Source organism: Leptidea sinapis, chromosome Z (assembly GCF_905404315.1).
Source record: "Leptidea sinapis chromosome Z, ilLepSina1.1, whole genome shotgun sequence".
Lineage (NCBI taxonomy): Eukaryota > Metazoa > Arthropoda > Insecta > Lepidoptera > Pieridae > Leptidea > Leptidea sinapis.
The window spans coordinates 30,624,375-30,643,036 of record NC_066312.1 but is presented as its reverse complement, the minus strand read 5'-3'; the positions used below and the strand labels follow the sequence as shown (position 1 = coordinate 30,643,036).

The 18,662-nt window shown below is 32.7% G+C and overlaps 1 long non-coding RNA gene across 1 annotated transcript; it reads left to right on the top strand.

The window, feature by feature from the left end:
• The first annotated feature begins 1,325 nt into the window (after nt 1-1,325).
• Nucleotides 1,326-12,994, top strand: LOC126978652 (uncharacterized). The gene is made up of 3 exons (XR_007732659.1): nt 1,326-1,445; nt 11,035-11,211; nt 12,922-12,994. It is a non-coding gene; the product is annotated as an uncharacterized LOC126978652 (long non-coding RNA).
• The last annotated feature ends 5,668 nt before the right edge of the window (nt 12,995-18,662 follow it).

Genomic DNA, 18,662 nt, shown 5'->3' with positions numbered 1-18,662 from the left:
TTGATTACAAAACAATGTTTTCCTGAAATACTGGCTATTGATAAGGTTTCAATTTGATATTGCCAGACATACACAGTTATGATACAGTCTGTTAATCAATTTAAAGCGTTCTGATAAACTGTATTTATGTTTTGTTTTGTGGTGCAATTAGGTTCAGAAATTTTATTTTTTGCCAAAACTCAAGATTTATCAATCTACATAAAAATAATCTGATAGATAGTTAACAACTGTAGTTAATGTACCTACTATAGTTACCTAAAATTAAGTTTATATTTTACCTCCTGAGAAAGTAAGAAAGATATAAAAGATCTAAATGAATATCTGATCGACGATCTTGGATGTGTCCCCCACATCCAAGAAAAATCAAATCGTTGTTTTTATTTAATTCCGAGCATTTTCATATAAACCTTATAAACCTTCTCTAGATTTCCACAATTAATTTAAGACCAAAATTAGCCAAATCAGTCCAGTATTTCTCGAGTTTTAGCGAGACTAACGAACAGCAGTTCATTTTTATATATATAGATAGATTTTATGAACACCTATCTTATTATTAATAGTTTCGGAATCGGTTCTTTCGCTGTTTGTCATTAGTTTAGTTTTGGTTACATGTATGTACATTTATGCATAGACCTAACCTAGAAAAGATTATCTCAGCAAAAAATACAAAATAATAAGTTAATAACAATTACATTACATTAAAAATATCATTACGGGGAAGAGTACCAAGAATATTGGCAGCATTTCCGCGTTGGATAGTTAGGCTGATCCGTTGACCGAAATAGCTGACAGCTCTTGTATTTCCGGTATAGTGCGGGCCATCCATTATAAGCCTTTAGTGGTTTCTCCTTTTAAGAATATTTTTTTAAAATTGTATTATTAAAATCACGAATACTCTATAAAGTTTCGTAATGCTGCCAGAAAAATTTAGTCCACTTTGTCCTCGCATTGTCATATATTTAAGAATTCCTATTTGAGATCAAGCCCATAACTGCCGCATGAATGGTGTCGATATACCAAGCGTCGTTTAAATCCGTGCTCACTTGGAAGAGAATGGAAAATTACTCTCTAACAGCTTTTCTTAAATACAATTGGAAATTACATTCTTAAATCTATTGTGCTTGTGCTCGAGCGCACGAAGTCAAATGTAAATAGGCGCATACACTGTTAACAAGTTATGGTATTATGCGAGATTTTATATATTTAAACTAACATCTTAAAATGTTATATTTACAGGCACCACAAACAGCGCCCATTCAAGAGCATGACGCATGGATAGCCATCGCTTCCTTGCACATGATATCTTAGGGAAGGTAACGATGCCACTACTAGCAGTGCTATTTAAGAGAGCGTGAAAATGTATCGATAGACAACCTTTGAAAAGAGTTGTGGCTATGGCCCTAAAGTCTAGGCTAGGTCCTATTTACCACACAAATTATGATGAGGTAAGTGTATATCTGTACTGCAGTTGCTATTCCGATTAAATTTACTGAGTTTGTGTCTAGGAACCTGATCATTTCAAAATTAATAGCAACACTCATTAATTACACAAAATGGCGGCTACTTTTGACACAGGTATTGTTATGATGCGAAACGACTCGGAAAGAACCTTAAGTCATGTTTTAGCAAAGCAATTATTTTGTCTATTCCTTTTCCATCAAGTCTTAATATTAACCTAAAATGGCGTTAGGGTAAATAGAGCCTTCATTTGAAAATTCTTATATATCGCATACACATAACCTATTATCGGTTTTTTTTATATTGTTGCCATATTCCTTGTATTTTTTGAAGAGGTGTACAAGACCTAGACGACTCTAGAGATTCTTCTTTACGCAGGTCAAATTAATGTTCGTGTTGGCCATTATAGTTTCGCATTAGCATTAGGATACGAAAGTTCTCTAAAATCTAGAGGGCAAAGCCAAATTGGCTTCGAAAAAGCTGGGTGTCATTAATAGAGCACGGTAATACTTCAAGCCTGCCCACATTCTAGCGCTCTACAAGGCGCGGGTCCAGCCACATATCGAGTATTGCTGTCATCTCTGGTTTGGTGCATCCCAGTATCAGCTCGATCTCGTTGACCGCGCGCAACGCAGGGCAGCTCGAATTATCAGGGACCCAGTGCTGGATCTCACTCGGTATTGCGTAGAGACCGGTTCATTATGTGTATTATACCAAATCCTGCCACAAAATTCCACCTTCGCACGACATGCCACAAATTAGGATATCATTGCCACCATCTGGATGTATAGCGGTCCTCCATAGTGTGGTTTTCGAGGAGCTTTCTTTCACGTACTACAAAGCTGTGGAATGAGCATCCTTGTGCGGTGTTTCCGGGACGTTACGACATGGGCACCTTCAAAAAAATCGCGATTCCTCTGGTGTTGTCGTGCGCGCTCGTTAGTCCTAAAAAATGTTAAGTCTTAAATTAAATGAATGCCAGTAAAATCGCTACAATCGTTGTTTCTTAAAAACTTTAATAACTTCATATAAAATCATCATATTGCAATAATTTTTTAGTGATGGACCGACTGTCTAACGAATAAAACTAAGAAGACTTAATTGAAATATCTATCTATTACTTTTTGGGTGATGTACGCACATATGAAAACCTCTATCATTTTATTTATATAGATTTCGGTTGATTTAAAGTATTCTGGTCTTGTTAGTTTGTCCGCAACGTTGATATAGCTGAAACCTTGAAAACTCTAACGAATTAATAGAATACAAATGGAATAATTTATTCGACTTATTTACTTGAGAACTCTACATTTGTGCGTATCTAATGCATATGTTAATGTTTACATTCATGTTATTGTTCATTTCAATATTCAAGTACAAACGTGGTAACTCAATTCTAAAATCGCTATTGAGTTTATAAAACTGATCATAAAACCAGAAACCAATATTAGGATTAGCTCTATATTTAATTAATACACTTAATCATCATGATTATATCAATAAAGACCAATGCCACATTCAGTTTTTCTATTATTTTTTTGTATTAAGTAAGTGAAGTATTAGATTAACCATATATTTTGTTCTCATTAACTTTTTTGTGTGAATGTGTCAATTTTTCTTCCAAATAAATTCATTTTCAGCATCTTACGCCCCTTTTTGAAGGTGGAATCTGCTGGGCGTCTCGTGAAGGCAAAAATTCGAAGAAGAGAAATTTCGAGAAGAACTTCTTTTTTTAGGCAAATAGGAATTTTTAGTAGGCAAAAAAAATACGAGCTGGTGTCACGTTTGACCTCGACATGCTTGTGAATTATTTATACGAAAACTTACCACTGATCGCTGTATGTAGTAAAATCTCGTCGTTGTGTCGTATTTGATGTTTGACAGAAAATTTAATGAAACTTATTAGTTTGTTAGACACGGTATCCACCAAAGCGGAGAGGAGAGGAGATAAGCAGCGAGGCAGGCTATTTCCATCTGAGCGGAGAGGAGATGTGAGCTGTTTTTAAAGCAACGCTTTAGGGTGCGCAAGGCGGGGGTTGAAGGGCAGCGGGGAAAAGGGTGCGTGAGCGCGGGCCTTCACGCATCTCCGCTCCACCGCGCCGCTTGGTCGCTCGACGCAGCACAAAATTCTACAGACAAATGAGACATCTCCTCTCCGCTTGATACATTCCCACCGAAGGTTAGCGGAGAGGAGATGTTTATTTGTGTAACATTCATTTAGCATTAAATTACTATTTAATAATTATATGAATACGTGAATGGATTATCAATTTCGATCATGTCATCAAACTGGAAGTAGCTTAATGACATGATCTTCTGATAAAAAATATAAAGTTATTGAGTTCTTTAATATTCTGAGACGATTTCATTTTCGTGGACCAGATGCCACCGTCGCGTCAGGTGAAATATTATCTGCAATTTGAGACCACAGACTTAGCCGAAAGAAATTTCCTCCCACAAAATCTTATATCTGTGCGGGCTACTTGAGATCATATTTAAGTATTTGACATAATCTTGTACAAGTCAAGATTTGAAGCGACACAATATATATATTTTTTTATTTAAACAAGTTTTTATTATTCGGCTGAGCTATTATTATCATTTTATTTTCACTTTATTTTATTTGGGTTGACAACAGTGATAGAAAATAAACACTTATAAATAAATACAAAAACATTGGCTGTGTTTTTGTATTTTAGTTTTTCACGATTCCTAATGGGAGGAACAGCAGTGTTTACAATAATCGATATATATATAAATGAATTGCTGTTAGCCAAGAGAAGGTTTAAAAGGTAACTAGATATGAAAATGCTCGGAATTAAAATATAAATACAACAATTTTGTTTTTCCTTTGATGTGTCTTCCATCGTTCAGAAATCAAATTGAAAGAATAATTTAAAATGAATAACTAAATAGAATCTTGTAGTTGGTAGATTTTATGTACGATTTAATATTTGGTAGGTCTGAGAATCGGTCTTCATCTTTTTTCATACCCCAAAAATTTTAATTATTTATATTTTTCTTATTACTTTATATGGCACTACAACGTTTTGCTGGGTAAGCTAGTCTATATATATATAAATGAATTGCTGTTCGTTAGTCTCGCTAAAACTCGAGAACGGCTGGACCGAATTGGCTAATTTTGGTCTTAAATTAATAATTGTGGAAGCCCAGAGAAGGTTTAAAAGGTAAATAAATATGAAAATGCTCGAAATTAAATAAAAAAAATCGATTTTTATTTTCCTTTGATGTGTCGTTCGGAAATCAAATTAAAATAATGGTTCAAAATGAATAACTTATTAGAATTTTTATATTTTTCTAACTTTCTGGGAGGTAAAAAATAAACTTTATTTTATAAAATTTCATTCATACCGAGCATTTTTTTTAATTGTTTTAATAAAAAAAGGATTCCATTTGTTTGTTGTATGTTTAATTAATACAAATTTTAGGTTTTTTATTTATCCATTGAGACAGTACAAAGTAAGTAAGTAAGAAGGGTCAGATAGTACAGAATAAAATAAAATACAAATCACACACGATCGGAGAAATAAAAAAAAGAATTTATTTAAAAATCATGGCATTAAAATAACTAAGTCCATTATAATATTCACCTATTATTAAAAAAAATATTCATTATATTATCAAATTTTCTTGTAGTTAAAAGATTTGATCTCTTCTTAGATCGAAAGTTTATTTCAATTTTAATCTTAAATTATTTTATTTTATTTTAATTTTAAATTTTTGGATGACTTAAAAGTGAATATATATATATTATACACTAGTTTTTCTGAAAATTTATTGCCGCAGGCGTTACTTTGCGGAAATCCATAATTATCCAAATGTTTTGAGTTTTCTTTAGTGTTAATTCTGCCAATATTAGTCTACAAGCAATTCAACACGTGTTTCGGCTCTCCGCGAGGCATCCTCAGGAGATGTTGACTCGGCAAACTCTGGCACGAGACTTAGTTTCATTAACCCTAACAACTAACATTTGGATACTAGCTTTTCTATCAATAAATATAGGTAAATGATTTTGAAGTAGAGATTATATTATTATTTATATCTGTCATTAATACAGCCTCTATCTCGTATATAAGTACATACTTTATTAAGTCTTTGAAAAAGTGTATTCTCTAGACTTTTTCTCTATGGCCTAAAAAAGCACTTACAATATTATGGATTTCAATAAAGCACTGGTTATTGGTGCCACAGAGAACTAAATCTAAGTAGATTTATAGAAAAATTAGATAATGTGTAGTAAAGCAATACATAATATTATAAAACAAAGTCACGCCGCGTCTGCATGTCTTTTTGTTTTCATAAGCGCCATGGTTTTTCATTTCTATTTTTCTTTGTTTCTTTATTGTCTCGTTCTGTCTTTTTTGTTGAAGAAAAGTTGCGGGTACAACCTAGTTTCATATAAGTTCAAACACGAGTACAGTATCGTTAATTTAATCACAATGAAATAAACAGTTATACCAGCAATTGGCTGCAGTTAATATTAATAATTTGACATATGCCATTTGATAATAGATAACCAACGCAGGTATCTGATGCAGGCAGTATTGCTAGCGGTGAATCGATATCGAATCCATTTGTGAGGTCAGCGATTTAAAACGGCCAGAATCTAGACCAATTACACTCAAATTCGTTGGATGCTAGTGCATAGTAACAATGAGGTGAACTTCTGAAAAGTTTTTGAAGTGAAAACTTGTTGGGCACTTTATGGTAGGGGAAAATGTAATAGGTTCGCATCACTGACATGCCCATTGACTGGCGCACGCGATACATAAATAAAAATATAGTTACACGCTTTTTGGATGGGTTTATATGTAGGTATACAACTGACGTGTTGTTCAACATTAGTGCTGTGTAAAATTGATATTGAATGTATTTTGTGAATAGTTCAATATGTTTTGTAGCGTGTGGATCCTCCCTCACACGCGAGATCGTTGTTCAATAAAATAAACTTACATATTTTGTTCTTCTTTCACTTTTTATTAAAAATATTAAATATTAGGCTGAAGGCCAACCGTTCCTGCTTTACTTCATTCTCTAATCTATCTCATTATTCCATTACTATTCGACTATGTTCTCATTCACGTCAATATTCAAACTTTGAATCATTTATTCTTTAACTTTAGCTTGACGGCCAACCATAGAACAATGAGTTCTTATATGCCGACAAGAACTCCTTGTTACGGTTATATACTGTGCATTTTAGAAATAGTGTTTTTGTTTGATTATTACTGAAAATGAGTTTTAAAAATAAACTGATATAATTTAATTGTTTTTAATTATTATGACAGTAAATTATGGCAACTACAATTGAATAAAATTCCGGATAAAACCAGATCTCCACGAACGGTGTTTCTTGAGGCAACTTATAAAGTCATTAAACATATTCTATAAGAAGAACATCTTAACGATAAATTGGAAACACAAGTGGGAAGTGGCAGTGTGGTAGACTGTTGCTCTCGATCACTTTGTGAGTGAACAATACTTAATAGCACTGATTCAGAACTTCTCTACTGAGAAGATATTCTTCTCACTCGGGGCTTCGGTCTTCACGATTGTCTTAGTGTTGTAGTATCTGTGTTAGATTTGACATGGCATGCGGACTCCTGTTTTCGCAATTTCACCCATCACCCAAACCAGCTTTTTCCAGATTTTTTTTAGGGAACAAGATGAGCAGGAAGTTTAGCTGATGCTAAATTGAAACGCCCTGCCCATTTGAATGCAGCATCGCTCAGGATTCTTGAGAAACCCAAAATTCTGAGCGACGCTACAACTGCACTCGTCCTCTTGCGACATAAGATGGTAAGTCTCATTTGCGCAGTAATTTCACTTAGGCGTCCTTCAGACCGAAACTTTTTTTTTAATTTCGGTTAGTTTTTTTCATGTTTTGATAATATACGTATTAATTGTTGTGTGTTTCTGTAAGCCAAATAGTATAAGACACATAAATTGAATGGGAACGCGGCAAAACCCTATTCCTCATACATTTACTTGAATTTAACTCCCGTGATAATAGTGGGGAAAAATGTAATAAATAAAAGCATTAATAATAGAAAGCGAAAATCTAGGCCTTTCAATAGAATACAAATGTCGACCGAGTTATTTAAGAGAGGGACTATGTTCTGTGGAGCACGAAAATAATTTTTAATAAACCTCTCAACGGAAAACATTTTATTCTCAAATGGCTTTCAAAGGATATTTTTAGATTTTTTCATTTAAACGATTTCATTAAAGCGCGTATTCAGTACGTGAATAGTTAATCTAAAATTTTACGTTGAAACGTTTTCATATTTAAATATAGCCTACATTTTAAAGTCGAAAGTGGGCCGAATACGGGCTATTTTTCTCGACATCGTAAAATGAGAAGTAAGCTTAATAAAAATGTTTTTGACACCTGATAAATTTTTATTTATTATAATTTTAGTTTTTTCTTCTATGTTACTAAAGTGCAAGCACAAAGCCCTTATGTCACACAGTGAGTGAAATAATTTTACTGTTTGTAGAAGTTTTCATCTAAATATCCTCATAGATTGTAGATATGAAAGTAATCGAACAATGAAATTGTGTAAATTTTTTTTTTTTTGTTTTTGATAATTATTTAAATAATTGCTGTTTTCATAGTGTTTATACATGATACATCTTCATTTACATTGTTTTGCCTTTCTCGTAATATCACATACTTATGTTGTACTAAACTAAATTATTTTTAGATTAATTTCATAATTTGTCAATAGTAATAAACGGGATTGTAACTATAAATCAAGGATCTTTGAGTTTCAGAATATTTTATGGTATTTCAATCGTTATTAGAAAGTAGTTATTATTAGATATTTCTAGACTGCTTCTTTCTTACTATTCTATTACTTTGTTCTTGATTATCGTCATTACTACGGTTCCATTTTCGAACGCAACTCGATCACAAATACGGGTAAGTGGTACTGTAATGCGCTAGTTGCTATATTAAATCACAAAATCATTTAAGGTTGCAGAAATTTCATGATAAATTATATTCCATTTAATACTGTTAAAAGTATTCGACATCAGCATAGTTCAAAGAGGTAATCTATAGTTCCAGAGTTTATCTCTGACAAAAGGACTCTAACATAGCACAATTTCCTATTGTTTTGTATCATGTATATAGGTCAACGACAATTCAATCTAGGTTGAATTAAATTTAGGTTGAATAGTCTATGTTATAGGTTAAGCATGCTTGTCAAACATCATTGAGATATAAATTGGCACTCGTAGAGATTGTCGATAAAAGTAAAAGCCCAGAACTTTTGGTATTAAACTTTAAAATTTCAAAAAATTTTTTAAAAGTTATTTTCAAATAAATATTACAGCACTAATATTGCAAAAAGTATATTAAGCAACAAAGGCTATTACAATATCCAAGATTATTTAAATGATACAAGAGCTTGGAATTTTATTGCTCTGCTCAAGTGTGATTTGTTTTTAATTGTTTGATGTTTTTTATTTTATTTGACTTGTTCGAAATTCATTTTATGTGTTTGATGTTATTTAAGTTTTATTAGTATTATGAAATAAAGTGTATGACTCAACTTAAGCCGTTTTTAATCAATGTCATGTGTTTAATAAACATTTTCATTTTCATTTACAAATATACTGCTGTAAGCATTTCGGTGACGCGAACTCACGAGATTTCACCCATCCAAAAAGTGTCTAACTATATTTTTTTATTATTTATTTTTGCGCCATGAGAATGTCGGTGACGTGAAACCATAAGACTTTCGCCTATCAAAAATTGCCCAACTCGGCTAAATACGTTTTACACTTAAAAAATTAAACTGAATATTTTCGGAACAGGACTTATGCAGACTCTAGGTATTCTGTAAATGCTTCAGTTTTTGCGGCTGGATGCCGCCGTCAGGTGAAATATTATCTGCTATTTGGCAACTCTATAGTAGCCTTATGCCGCGGCCACACATTAGATTCAACTTCGCGTCCAATCTTGGCTTTTAGTTTTGTATCGCCAAAATTGAACCAAACTACTGCATAATATGGTTTAAGTACATATTTGTATTGGTACACTACAAACAGTTCAAAATAAATAAATTAAAATAATTAATCATTACAGCCTCAATACAAAAACAGTTAAAATGTAATTAATATATAACTTCGCGCAACAATGGCTACATTAAATGAACACACCTACTAAACCTTAATCATAAAAAAATAAGTTCAATAATAAAAATACATAATTCACCTAAATAAATCAATTTTCCATAACATCATTTCGGAACATCCTGTAAGTAATATCGTAGCCGCGTGCTAGCGTAGGCTCTGACACTTCGTTCACACCGCGCCGTAGCCATCTCGTGAATATAAAACTCGTAGGTCAGTAGTGACTACGTGAGGATGATTAAAATTTTGTTTTCTAAATATGTAATTTCTTTGTTTGAAAATTGCAAAATTTCAATTTTTTACAAAAAATTTCAGTCTTTTTTTATGGTTAATTAGCTCTCCCCGTGTGTTTATTTAAAGTCGCCATTTTAACGTCATGCTGTGTACTCTAAACATGCTAGAAATATTAATAACTATTACAATGTTGACTATACAAAAAAATCTGTCCTTCTCTATGTTTTTAAATAATCCACAGCAGGAAATAATGTAGGTGATTTAAAATTCTCTGATCAGCACTTGCTCATATATTAAGTCCATCTTGTATTGTACTTTTCTTATTCGTACGTGCCTATGTAGAATAGAATAGAATAGAATAGAATAAAAATTTATTGATAACAAAAACCACCACCACACAATTATTAAAATGATACAAACCAAAATAAGTAATAATTTCTTAGAACTAACAAAAAAAACAAACAAATATGTGTATATTAAAAATATATAAGTTAGATTTTAAGTTCTCATGTAAGTTAATTGTGTCAGTTTGATGTGTCAACAAGTGCTACCAATGCCATAAGATATTCCAATTATTAATTACATTTATTTAACTAGCACGGTAGACGGTCGTGCCTTATATAAGCCAGAGCGCTAAGTTCGAGTGGACATTACTTACTGTGAATTCTAAGGGTAACGCAGCCCAAATTGTGAGTATTAGTGGAAACTGTAAAATACAGATATTTTATTATGTGCGTTTAAATTACCAATCCCTTCTACAATTGTTAAAATTATTTATGAGAATAAATATCGCATAACCCATAAACACTTACGAACAGTAGCCGCAACTTACGACGAATGAGAAACCATTGTGTGCGCGCGACATCCTGTCTAAAATGCGTGCACTCTTCCTTCATAACCCTAGCCTTTGAACTTATTTGAAAAACCGTCTCGTTGCGTGTCTGTTTTGGATTAGTGCAAATAAAACCATCGTGTGGTCGCGCTATAAGAATTATTTTCACAAGTTTTGTTTTTATAAAGAGATGATATTTTTTTGGATTAAGGCGAGTGTTACACATTTAAATAAAATACTTTTATAGGATTAAAACGCGTGTAATTGTAATAGTGTTTTTTTCATTAGAGTCCCCCTGAAAACATATTATGCAATATTTTACATTTTTTACCAATTTTTTTTCACAGACATATTTATACAATAATAAAGCCTCCGAGAGCGAAGAACATTAACTGACATACAGCAAGATAGAAAAGAAAAGCGAATCTATTGTGAGCTTAACCGATTTTTAACGCTTCAAACCTATGATCATTTATACGACTAGTAAGAGTGTGACAGCTGTGAAAACCTCGAAAACAATTGAGGTTGGTAGTCAACACAAGCACAAAGTGACACACAAATCGCCAGTGTAATACGTAGCTTATCAAATTCAAATAATTTATTCAAAATAGGGTGTGAGATCACTTATTGAAAGTCAAAAACTACCACTCATTCCAAAATGAATGCCTCAGACCTGAAAAGAATGGGCGCAACAAACTCAGCGGGCTTTTTTTCTTTCATCAAAAAATATGTTGACAAAGTAATATTGTACAATTAAGCAGGGTGGTCGCTCCATTCCCAATCTGTGGCATCATTAAGAAAGCCATTTATGTTATAGAACCCTTAGCACACCAACAATTCTTTTGAATATCGTAATAGTTTTGTTTTGAACATTTTCTGGGATCTTGTTTTAAAAGCATATACATCGCCCCTCAAAAGACTTACTAACTCGATTAAGCCGGCATATAAGGCATTATAAGTTTATGTCTGTTCCTGGTACATATTAACATTATGGTTATGACAGTTTATAGCAAATTCATTTGTGTGCCTATGAACATACATTACATTATCAAGAATATATTGAGAAGCTACAGTCAAGATGTTAATTTCTTTTAATTTTGCTCTCAATGATTCTTTAGGACCTGGGCTTTAAATAGCGCGAATAGCCCTCTTCATCAGCACAAATATTGTATTAATATCGGCAGCGTTGATAATAATATATCGCATACTAAAGTAATAAACTTGGCCTGTTTTCATCAGTTGTCTAGCAGCAAGAGAATCTATCGAAACGTAGAAATTACCTAAGCTTCAAACATTTTGATTGACAGATTGTTAACTGCAACCCCCTATTGGTATTTTCAATATTCGGCGAAAAAGTGTAAGGAACAAACTAACTTCCTTAAGCAGTTATGAGATTAGAATTTATCACACAATGAATCAAAAAGGCGAGGCTGTTTTATAACTCACAAGGGAGTGAATCAATTCAGCTCATGTTTTCCACTGTTGGAGATTTTATCTGAATTACGGTTATTACCTTAAAATAATATGTAATTTAAAAGCTAGAGTAGAAACACGTTGCAATTTAGAGAAACCTAACAACACTTTTAAAATAACCCCCTTATTCACAATGGTCCGCTAGCTTAAAACAGCTGCTAACGAGTGTTTTTTCTCATTCTGACTTAGGTCAATAGAAGAAGACAGAATGTGAATTAGCAATGCTTTAAGTTAGCAGTTATGAATAAGGGGGTAAATCTTTACATAGTATGAAACAAAATAGCTTTTCGCTAGTACCACAGCAGCGCCTGTCTGTCGTGAATCAGTAATGTGCAAGTATTATAATCTTATATATAAAATTCTCGTGTCACAATGTTCGTTCCCGTACTCCTCCGAAACGGCTTGACCGATTCTCATGAAATTTTGTGAGCATATTGAGTAGGTCTGAGAATCGGCCAACATCTATTTTTCATACCCCTAAATGTTAAGGGTGGTCCATTTTAATCTTTTTTACATTTTTTTTAAATTTGTTGGATTATGAGTCAGCATTAAAAAATACATACAACTTGAAATTTTCACCCATCTACGATCAACAGTTACTTTTGTATCGCGATTTTAATATCGGCAATACAACGTTTGCTGGGTCAGCTAGTAAATAATAATAACTATATGTTTATTTCAGATCAAGGGCCATGTTTTACATTTAAAAAATATAAAAGTAAATAAATGACAGTAATTAATTTCCAATTTCCTACCACCAGGTGGATCGACGAATTAATTGCCTTTAAAGGAGTACTCTGGACCCAATCAACAGCTGACAAAATATTGTTGAAGAAAAAGGAGGCCTTCGCCCAGCAGTGGGATGAAGTATTAACAATAATTTATATTAGAATAACAGTTTGGTATAGTTAAAAGTGGTTTTAGGGCTTAAATAAATAAATAAATAAATTTCCAATAGCAATATTTAATAATAATTTTCTATAAAGTAATAGCTTAGCAGCTTAAGTCAACCACGTTTTGAAAATTAAACTAGTAACCAGTCTTTCCGCCACATTTCAGACAATGCTATTGTTACCCCTGACAACTAACTACTTCTCAATTACACGGTGCAAACTGCTCAAGCTTTCGTACCTATCTAACAACTTCTAGCGATTGTAATTTACTTATGTAATATATTAAAGTAAAATATACAAATCCAACTTGGAAAAAATATTTCTATGTATACATAACATCAATTTTTAATAAACATTTTGAGTCATACCGGTAAGCGATAGACTTAAAAGAGGCGACAAAAGCGTTTATGCAAGTGTACTTATAATATCTTGAGATGTCACGTCTTTCATTGTAAACGCCGTCTTGTGATTTTTCATTGATCTTTCTCACCTTATTTTAAGCGGCTTAACCTTCGAGAGCTGAGGTTCAATAACGTCATTGAGTGTTAGAAAATTGAGACATCTTATCTGATATTGAAATTCAAGGCAGCAATTTAGGACAGTACTAAAAACATAATCAAGTGTATTATAAAACAAACAAAAGTATACGTGATCATGGATAAAGTATCCTTCATATTGTTACTGCCTTCATAATTGTGCAAAAAACAGTCAAAAACACACATGATCAAGCAAATCATATCCGTGATCAAGCGTATTGTTGTGACTATTTCATAACTGTGCACAAAGCAGTTAAAACAACCGTGATCATGTATAAAGTATCCTTCATGGGTGCAGCTATCAAGTGTTATGTTGTCACCATCTTCATAATTGTGCCAAAAAACAGACAAAAACACACATGATCAAGCAAATCATATCCGTGATCAAGTTTATTGTTGTCACTATTTCATAACTGTGCACAAAGCAGATAAAACACCCGTGATAATGGATAAAGTATCCTTCATGTGTGCAGCCATCAAGTGTAATATTGTCACCATCTTCATAATTGTGCAAAAAACAGACAAAAACACAAATGATCATGAATTTAATATCCGTGATCAGTGTGTTGTTGTCACTATTTCATAACTGTGCACAAAACAGATAAAAGTACACGTGATCATGGATAAAGTATCCTTCATGTGTGCAGCCATCAAGTGTAATATTGTCACCATCTTCATAATTGTGCCAAAAAACAGACAAAAACACACATGATCAAGCAAATCATATCCGTGATCAAGTTTATTGTTGTCACTATTTCATAACTGTGCACAAAGCAGATAAAACACCCGTGATAATGGATAAAGTATCCTTCATGTGTGCAGCCATCAAGTGTAATATTGTCACCATCTTCATAATTGTGCAAAAAACAGACAAAAACACAAATGATCATGAATTTAATATCCGTGATCAGTGTGTTGTTGTCACTATTTCATAACTGTGCACAAAACAGATAAAAGTACACGTGATCATGGATAAAGTATCCTTCATGTGTGCAGCCATCAAATGTAATATTGTCACCATCTTCATAATTGTGCAAAAAACAGACAAAAACACAAATGATCATGAATTTAATATCCGTGATCAGTGAGTTGTTGTCACTATTTCATAACTGTGCACAAAACAGATAAAAGTACACGTGATTATGGATAAAGTATCCTTCATGTGTGCAGCCATCAAGTGTAATATTGTCACAATCTTCATAATTGTGCAAAAAACAGACAAAAACACAAATGATCATGAATTTAATATCCGTGATCAGTGTGTTGTTGTCACTATTGCATAACTGTGCACAAAACAGATAAAAGTACACGTGATCATGGATAAAGTATCCTTCATGTGTGCAGCCATCAAGTGTAATATTGTCACAATCTTCATAATTGTGCAAAAAACAGACAAAAACACAAATGATCATGAATTTAATATCCGTGATCAGTGTGTTGTTGTCACTATTGCATAACTGTGCACAAAACAGATAAAAGTACACGTGATCATGGATAAAGTATCCTTCATGTGTGCAGCCATCAAATGTAATATTGTCACAATCTTCATAATTGTGCAAAAAACAGACAAAAACACAAATGATCATGAATTTAATATCCGTGATCAGTGTGTTGTTGTCACTATTTCATAACTGTGCACAAAACAGATAAAAGTACACGTGATCATGGATAAAGTATCCTTCATGTGTGCAGCCATCAAGTGTAATATTGTCACAATCTTCATAATTGTGCAAAAAACAGACAAAAACACAAATGATCATGAATTTAATATCCGTGATCAGTGTGTTGTTGTCACTATTGCATAACTGTGCACAAAACAGATAAAAGTACACGTGATCATGGATAAAGTATCCTTCATGTGTGCAGCCATCAAGTGTAATATTGTCACAATCTTCATAATTGTGCAAAAAACAGACAAAAACACAAATGATCATGAATTTAATATCCGTGATCAGTGTGTTGTTGTCACTATTGCATAACTGTGCACAAAACAGATAAAAGTACACGTGATCATGGATAAAGTATCCTTCATGTGTGCAGCCATCAAGTGTAATATTGTCACAATCTTCATAATTGTGCAAAAAACAGACAAAAACACAAATGATCATGAATTTAATATCCGTGATCAGTGTGTTGTTGTCACTATTTCATAACTGTGCACAAAACAGATAAAAGTACACGTGATCATGGATAAAGTATCCTTCATGTGTGCAGCCATCAAGTGTAATATTGTCACAATCTTCATAATTGTGCAAAAAACAGACAAAAACAAATGATCATGAATTTAATATCCGTGATCAGTGTGTTGTTGTCACTATTGCATAACTGTGCACAAAACAGATAAAAGTACACGTGATCATGGATAAAGTATCCTTCATGTGTGCAGCCATCAAGTGTAATATTGTCACAATCTTCATAATTGTGCAAAAAACAGACAAAAACACAAATGATCATGAATTTAATATCCGTGATCAGTGTGTTGTTGTCACTATTTCATAACTGTGCACAAAACAGATAAAAGTACACGTGATCATGGATAAAGTATCCTTCATGTGTGCAGCCATCAAGTGTAATGTTGTCACAATCTTCATAATTGTGCAAAAAACAGACAAAAACACAAATGATCATGAATTTAATATCCGTGATCAGTGTGTTGTTGTCACTATTGAATAACTGTGCACAAAACAGATAAAAGTACACGTGATCATGGATAAAGTATCCTTCATGTGTGCAGCCATCAAGTGTAATATTGTCACAATCTTCATAATTGTGCAAAAAACAGACAAAAACACAAATGATCATGAATTTAATATCCGTGATCAGTGTGTTGTTGTCACTATTTCATAACTGTGCACAAAACAGATAAAAGTACACGTGATCATGGATAAAGTATCCTTCATGTGTGCAGCCATCAAGTGTAATATTGTCACAATCTTCATAATTGTGCAAAAAACAGACAAAAACACAAATGATCATGAATTTAATATCCGTGATCAGTGTGTTGTTGTCACTATTTCATAACTGTGCACAAAACAGATAAAAGTACACGTGATCATGGATAAAGTATCCTTCATGTGTGCAGCCATCAAGTGTAATATTGTCACAATCTTCATAATTGTGCAAAAAACAGACAAAAACACAAATGATCATGAATTTAATATCCGTGATCAGTGTGTTGTTGTCACTATTTCATAACTGTGCACAAAACAGATAAAAGTACACGTGATCACGGATAACGTATCTTTCATATGTGTATCAGTATAGTGATATTATAATGGCACACTACATTTATTATAAACAATATGTTATGTTTTTAAAGTGATAACGAAGTGATAATGATCATGTGTGTTTTTGTCTGTTTTTGCACAATTATGAAGATGGTGACAATATTACACCTTGATGGCTACACACATGAAGGATACTTTATCCATGATCAAGGGTGTTTTATCTGTTTTGTGCACTGTTATGAAATAGTGACAGCAATACACTCCATTTTTACTAAACTGTCCCAGTGTTATTACACTGTTACTAAAACCAGGCATTTTATTTTTAAGAAATGAAGTCGATTGACAATTGACCGTTCAATTATAATTTCACTAGTGAACTTGTCACAGAATTGACAATATACCTGCGACATTTTATGTATAGAACGTTATTGTATATAACGACAACGTATTTTGAGGCCTTTTAGAATACGGACCTAAATACCACTTGCATTGTGTTTTAGCTTCCAAAGCCAATTTGGAATTTATAAGCTGACTATCGGACTACTTATCGTAACTCTATTCACACTATGAGCCGCTACGTAGTGCAAGAGCTAATAAAGGGGCACAATATATAAAATTAACGGTGTTGGTGTGAAGATTATAATGGTGATTGTCTATATTGCAAGAATTTTATCTTAAACAGTCTTTATTTTGATAGGTAGAGAATGAAGAGACAACTTTCATATTAGTAAAAATAATGCAGCTTAGGCAGACTGAAACAAAAACATTGAGAACTTTTCAAGTTTATCAAAATCAAAGTTCTTTATTTGCTAGAAACATTCATTCATTCAATAGAGAACATTTGTCGTCTTGACAGACATGCGAATATTTCAATCGTTTCGTTTTATAATATTATAACCGTAAGGTTCTCTTCATTTTGTGTAAACAAATCAATAATTATTGCTACATATAATTTGACCAACGTAAAGCCATGCTTGAAAGACCCTACAATACAATTACGATAATTAATAAAATGTTATGAGATAATGTAGAAAAAATTATCACAAAAAAATATAATATTAAAAATTAGTATTGGTGCCAGCTACCACTTCGGTTGATAATATTCGCTATATGAGTAAAAACCATATTTTTTAATATTAAAATAATAATTTAAATATAAATCTATTGAATGCTGTTTCCTCTCTTATTTCTTTTTGTAATTTATGAAATATTTTTATACACATAGCATGACAGTTTTTTTGGTACTAATGTGGGGTAACTACTCGAAGTCTAGTAGGATCACGCGATGGAAACAATGACCAGTCGCCTAACCGAGTGAATAAATTAAAATTTTTCTTAACAAATAAATTTGCCTCTAGTTCATAAATTTCGGTAACAGTTAGTTTGTTTTAATTTTAAAATAGTGGGCTGCAGCTATCGAAAGGTCCTATACCAACCACAACTCTTATGTTTCTTTTTTGAGCCAGTAAAACTTTATTTTATATCTGTGGAGATACCTTATAGCAAGATATCATACCTAATATCAATGACGTTCTATACATATAGACAATGCACTTCATACAAAATCAAAGCCCCAATATGGCACATGCCACAAATGACACCATAATAGTCTTCGATAGCTATGTCTATACATTCTGCGTTTACTCCAGTTGTTTAAAATATTATTGGTGAATAGGCAGCAATGTAAGCACTATGTCAGTTTCAGCTCCGTATTTTGAATTTAGAACCCGATTTGGACAGCGACATCAGTGGAGTAGCAGTTAGGTATTTTTTTAAATTCAGACAAAAAAGGGGGTTGCTATAAGTTTGAAGTTCGTCAGTCTGTCCCATTTTCCGATCAAGATCT